The sequence below is a fragment of the Sinocyclocheilus grahami genome, unplaced genomic scaffold (genome assembly GCF_001515645.1).
Source record: "Sinocyclocheilus grahami isolate Dianchi unplaced genomic scaffold, SAMN03320097.WGS_v1.1 scaffold115.1, whole genome shotgun sequence".
Classification (NCBI taxonomy): domain Eukaryota; kingdom Metazoa; phylum Chordata; class Actinopteri; order Cypriniformes; family Cyprinidae; genus Sinocyclocheilus; species Sinocyclocheilus grahami.
In genome coordinates, this window is record NW_015505294.1 from 412,460 (window position 1) to 419,449 (window position 6,990).

The following is a 6,990-nucleotide window of genomic DNA, read 5'->3' on the forward strand; positions in this document are numbered from 1 at the left end:
GATAGATATGCACACACACACACACACACACACACATATATATATATATACATACATATACATACACACACACACACACACATATATATATATATACATACATATACATACACACACACACACACACATATATATATATATACATACATATACATACACACACACACACACACATATATACATACATACATATACATACACACACACACACATATATACACACATACATATATCTATCTATATATATATATATATATATATACACACACATTTATACACATAGTATAATGAACATGACCGCTGCTCTCAACAAACCCTACATTGTTTGGCAGGACGTGTTTGACTACCACGAGCGAGTGAGTAAAAACAGGGAGTCTGCTTTACCACACAGTCACACTGGTTGCATTCAAACGTGAAAAAGAGACGTGTGTGTGATTGTAACAGGAATGAGACGCTTCTCTTCTAGCCCAGATCCAAGTACGTGGTGGAGGTTTGGAAGCAGGGCTGTTACCTGTGCAAGATGTGCCGGGTGACTAAGGCAGGGTTAAAGGTCATCCTGGCGGCCCCTTTCTACCTCGACCTGCCGATACCCACTCTACAACGTCAGGGGTCAGAGCATAAGTGCAAAACACTAACAAATACTAGAGACTGCAGTGCTGTGTGTCAGTGTAGTGCTGATTTCTCTGTCAAAGTGTGTTGTGCTGTGAGAATCAAACAAACATGCATTGATAAGCATGACTTTATAAGTGGTATTTTAGTATTATTTATATACTATTCAAATATGTATTTATGTTTGGAGGTCATTTTCAGATTGTATTTAAATTTAATTAAATTTTAGTTCATTTTAAATTGATTTTAAATTTTGTAATTTATATTAGCTTTTTAAAAAAATATTTTGATTTAGCATTATTATTATTAAAAATTTCAGTTTGAGTTTTAGTACTTTAACTTAAAGCTACACTATATAAAATGGCTTGCATCTTGCAAAAGATCAAGGATGGGTGAATGACGTATGCATGCAACTTCCTGCAAACTCCTTCCCAGCAGCTCTAAAATAAATTATTATTCTAAATGATTATTATTATAAGTTTATCAGAGTGTATTTTGTGAAGTAAAGACATGGTTTGGACTGGTCATTAATAACATTTTGTTTTGTTTTTGTGTAATAAAAAAGTAACAATGTAGCTTTAAACTTATTTAGTTCAGTTATGTATTTATATTTCTGCTTTATTTCAATTACCAAAAATTATTTTTAATAGTTTTAGTTTTATAACAACACTGGACTTTGTATGTTGGTATTGCATCAGCTACGCAGAAATATTATAGTCAATTAAAACTAAAACCATAAAAAATAGGTACTTAAAGTAGACATTAACTAAAATAAATAAATAAAAAACATAAAGATATTTTATGAAAAGGCAACATTTCTCATTTAGTTTATCTCTATATGCAAAAATAACTGAAACTAAAACTGGAAAAAGAAAAAACCTAATAAAAATTACAAAACACAACAAAAATACTAAACTTTAACTAAAATAAAAATATAAACTAATTTAAAATATTAAGGAAAACTAATAGTATCTCCATTCCAGAAGGTGTCAATCAAGAGTCGACTTTTTAGTAGTGTGAGGTGAAACACAGTGTCATCAGACTGTACATGAGACATAAGTAGGTTATATCAGAAGATATGAAGCAAAATGAATCAATACAAGTTATTTAAAAGTCAGAACTGTGGGCTAGTGGTTAACCCGTTGAGCTCTGGTGCTCTTTTGGCATTTTTGAGTTTGAATCTAGCTTGCAACATTTAAAAAATCTCATTCACACCTCTTACTCCCATCATTTTCTTGTCCTCCCTTCACAATACGCCCAGTAAAAGTCTCAAAATATTGCATTTATGCAGATGAATAAAGCAGAGCTGGTTGGTAAAGCCCTAGAGGCCGATAAGGCATGGAAAGTGCCGCGCGTGTGACCCAGTGTTTGCTGCTGTCTCAGATTCCACAGGACACGGTTCTGGAGATCTGGAAGGGTGCAAAATACCAGGCTGAACTGAGCAGGATGACCCAGGCCGGGCACAGGGTCCTGCTCTCTGCCCCCTGGTACATCAACCACATCAGCTATACGGCCAGGACTGGCACGACTCCGACGCAGTGCGGCCCCAGAATTTCTCCGGTGTGTGGAGCAGCATGCTATGATAAATAAATACATAAATAAGACGCTCTCCAGCACTTGCTCTTGTTGTATAATATTTAAAAATTCAAAGCAAACAGGCGATAAATGAGAACTCATGATGACTTTTAAGTATTTTAAGTAATTTCTCACAGAATCAACCACTGCTTGATGTTGTTTGCGCTGCTGTTGTTTGTAGTGCAGTGCTGGTGTGCTTTCAGCGCATGTCTGTTGTGCTTGTTTAAATATGTGCGGTTGTTTTTCTATGATTTAGGCACAGATGAGCAAAAGAAGTTGGTGATTGGTGGAGAGGTCGCCATGTAGGGTGAATATGCGGACGCCACCAATCTGACCCCACGCCTGTGGTATGACTAGATGAACAGTCCAGATCAGAATGAATTAGCACACTGTTGTGGGTCTTTATGATTTTGTGTGTTTGTGAAGGCCGAGAGCCTGTGCTGCAGCGGAGAGGTTGTGGAGCAATGAAGAAAAAACCCTGAACGCTGATCTGGCCTTCCCACGTCTGCAGGAGTTTCACTGTGAACTTGTAAGGTATTGGAAATATGTTATTATATGATATGAAATATGATATTATTCTTTATCAACTCCTGGCCTGTTCCAAGCACAGTGCACATACAAATGTATTAATAAAGATCTATTCAACAGTGATTTAGTTGTGTATTACCACATCAGCTATACGGCCAGGACTGGCACGACTCCGACGCAGTGCGGCCCCAGAATTTCTCCGGTGTGTGGAGCAGCATGCTATGATAAATAAATAAATAAGCCGCTCTCCAGCACTTGCACTTGTTGTATAATATTTAAAAATTCAATATAAAATATCAGTCCCTCAAAGCAAACAGGCGATAAATGAGAACTCATTTTTTTAAGTATTTTAAGTAATTTCTCACAGAATCAACCACTGCTTGATGTTGTTTGCGCTGCTGTTGTTTGTAGTGCAGTGCTGGTGTGCTTTCAGCGCATGTCTGTTGTGCTTGTTTAAATATGTGCGGTTGTTTTTCTATGATTTAGGCACAGATGAGCAAAAGAAGTTGGTGATTGGTGGAGAGGTCGCCATGTAGGGTGAATATGCGGACGCCACCAATCTGACCCCACGCCTGTGGTATGACTAGATGAACAGTCCAGATCAGAATGAATTAGCACACTGTTGTGGGTCTTTATGATTTTGTGTGTTTGTGAAGGCCGAGAGCCTGTGCTGCAGCGGAGAGGTTGTGGAGCAATGAAGAAAAAACCCTGAACGCTGATCTGGCCTTCCCACGTCTGCAGGAGTTTCACTGTGAACTTGTAAGGTATTGGAAATATGTTATTATATGATATGAAATATGATATTATTCTTTATCAACTCCTGGCCTGTTCCAAGCACAGTGCACATACAAATGTATTAATAAAGATCTATTCAACAGTGATTTAGTTGTGTATTAGGTTACAAATATTTTAATAATAATAATATTTAAATATTATTGTTGATAATAATAATAATAATAATAATATATGGCAGTGGTGCTAAAAAGTCACACTTAAAAATGTATGAATAACAAATTACAGTATATAAAAAAATTAAGCTGTTATCGTTGTGCCAGATGTAAAATGCACAACTAAGTCAGTTAGTTCATCATTTCATTCACAAAGGTTAGGTTTGGTCCTGATTTCCCACATTTAGAGAGTATGATGTAAAGTACCTACACATTTAATGAAATCGCCTGTCACTGCGACACCGATCCCGTCTCACAGCCGCACGGCAGCAGATCCTATTAACTCTGATGGGGTTTATACTCTGGATAAAGTAGGACACCGAGAGGCGTGAACGTCCAGATCTACGCACTGCTGCTGTTAGAGTGAATGCAAAAAACAAGTGGAATCAATGGTCTTTTAGTATTATTTATATAGCATTTAAAATATTTTATTATAAAAATAAATATAATATAATATAATATAAATATAAAACATTTTTGGTTATATTTTTAACTTCAGTTCAGTTTTAGTAATGTTGTTATTGGCTTTTGTCATTTTTATTTTATTTTTAGTATTTCTATCTAGCTTTAATTTTGCTTATTTAACTTTGGTTTGAATTGTAATAATTTTAGTAAAAAAAAATTAAGTACTTTTTAGTATTATTATAGTAATTATAGTGAATTTTGGGGTATTTAAAAATAATTTTAAATAAAATTATTCTCACTCATTACTAAAAAAATTAGTGCTGGGCAAATTATTAATTGCAATTAATCACATCCAAAGATTTTGTGCATAAAATATATGTGTGTGTACTGTGTATATTTATTATGCATATATAAATACATATATTAAATATATTTATATATGATAGAAATTATATGAATATAAATATATACATGCAAATACATGTAACTATTTTCAAAATATATACTGTATGTGTGTGTTTTTATATATGCACAATAAATGAACACAGTACACACACATATATTACATAGCCAAAAACATTTATTTTGGATGTTGCCCAGCACTAAAATGAATAAATTATACATTTTATTATAATTATATTAATAATAAATAAAATGTTTTTTCTTCTATCTGTATATACACATTTAATTATACATGTATGTATATATTGTATATAAATAATTATATATTATATAAATGTTTTTTTATTTTATAAAATGATTCTATATTTATATTATATGACATTATATTAAAATATTAAAGAATTGTACCATCAATTAAAATAAAATCTAAAAATAAAGTTAAAATGTTATTTTAAAATGTAAAATGAAATCTTGTATGTTTGCTGTTTATATTTTGTATAAAGACAACATCCACAGATGTAGCAACTTATTTATTAATTTCAGCAGAAGTTATTACTGTGGGTTCATTTTTTGTTTTCTCAGTTTATAGCAGCTTGATCCTTTTTTGATGATTCAGCAGCAAGTTACACGGAATAAATAAGCCTCCCGATCCCTTGCTCAGCACTAACATGCTCTTTTAACTTAAGTCCTCCTAATGTTTAAGTTACTTGCCAAAATGAGCTTACATGCCTTTGATATTTACTTAGACAATTGATTTTCTCATTGACAGGATTATGCTGCTGCTAGCAGATGGCAGGGATTGGTTAATCCCAGAAGGCAGCGCTGCCGCCCCGTTCCCACCTGCCTGAATCCACACGACCAGACTGACCCCTGCGTGACCTTTACTTTATTACGGATTTGATACGGACTATGATAACCTGGAGTGACCTGGAACCATCCATCCATCCTACAGAATTGGATATTATGTACATATTGTCAGCAAAAGACTGTGTGCTAACATGTATTGTGCGCAGGCGACGAGATTTCCCGCCAAATCGTCCTCACTTGGCAAGCGACCTGCAGTTTCTCTGTCGGTTAATGAATATTCGGAAATCTAGTTAATAATCGTATTAGTTAATTACACAAGGCGTGTTGTTCTGTGTCCGTTTTCATAACAGTTGAACATGAGCACGCGCAGCATATGTCCATCAATGTGTTTAATCCCAAACACAAAGATTAATCTCGATGAGTCACAGATTTATTAATCACTAGCTTCCTTACACCGTGCCAGGCATTAGGGCCTCTTCTGAATATGGTAAAGGGCCCTAATTAGATTTCAGAGCGTATTAGTTATTTATTTCATGATTAGAGCCTATTATTGGCAACTGTATGCCATAAGCCGTACTGTAAGAAGGACAGCTGCATTGCTTCACTCTCTAACTACTAAAACTCAGGCATAAGTACATGATGCAGAATGATTTTTTTAATAAACTCAAATAGAGCAAATGGCTGTTGTGGATTAAATACAGATATACAAGTGTGTTAGATGTCTTTTGTTTCATAAACTCGTATACAGAAGGATCTGTTTGCAGAGTTTGTTTTGTTGGAGACTCACATCCGTATCGTCTAATTTGCTTTGCAAAAATGCAAAATTTATCCTGTTTTTATAATGATTAATTAAATTTTTTACTTAAAAAAAAAAAAAAAAGTTTTTTTGTAGTTTTATTATTTTAATAAAATTTAAGCACATCCTCTGCCATTTTCATTACTGTAATACCAAAAAATTCAAACAATCGCTTTGCTATTACTATAATAATTTATATAATTTAAATATCTAATACTGAAATTATAAATATTATATTATTAGTTTACTGAATTAAATTTATTCTGCCTTCAATGTGTTTCAGTAATATAAACATTTTAATACAGTAAAACAAATACACATTTCGTCTTCGAATCTAATCATAAATGTGATTATTAAGAGTTACAAAAACAACATGGATTGATGGATGGATAAATAAATAAATATTTGGGGGGAAATTAGCTTAATTGTACGGTGACGCATTGCTGCCGCACACATATTATTTTTTCCACTCAATTATGTCGTAATAACGAGATGTTTTCCCATGACTCCTTTAGGCTATGATCAGATCAAAACTGGGCTTAATATTTCTTTATTTGAATGACTGAAGTATGTTTTATCAAACAAAAACAAAACAAAAAAAGAAATAAAGAGATTTTCTAATAGGCTAATAATAATAATAATAATTATTATTATTATTATTATTATTATTTCGTTCTGTCGTTCTGTCGAAACTTAGATTTTTTTGTATTTCTTGTTCGTTGGTTAAAAAATGAGCTTGCTATTTGTTCTTTCTCTCAGCCTGTCTTTACTGCCTATATCCCATCACACAGAATAAGAGTTCATCTCATGTACCGCTCTGCAAATTAGTCACAATAACGTTTCTTCAAACTGTCTGGCTGTTGTATATATATTTCTTGCAAATATACATCTCATATGAAGCACAACACTGCTCGTCTCGGT

General features: G+C 33.4%; 1 long non-coding RNA gene and 1 pseudogene across 1 annotated transcript; both read left to right on the plus strand.

The window, feature by feature from the left end:
* LOC107589341 (beta-hexosaminidase subunit alpha-like) overlaps positions 1 to 2,743 on the plus strand; it is an 8,576-nt pseudogene extending 5,833 nt beyond the window's left edge.
* A 127-nt stretch (positions 2,744 to 2,870) lies between these two features.
* Positions 2,871 to 3,470, plus strand: LOC107589355 (uncharacterized). Its single transcript, XR_001609667.1, has 3 exons — positions 2,871 to 2,914; positions 3,199 to 3,289; positions 3,369 to 3,470. It is a non-coding gene; the product is annotated as an uncharacterized lncRNA (long non-coding RNA).
* The last annotated feature ends 3,520 nt before the right edge of the window (positions 3,471 to 6,990 follow it).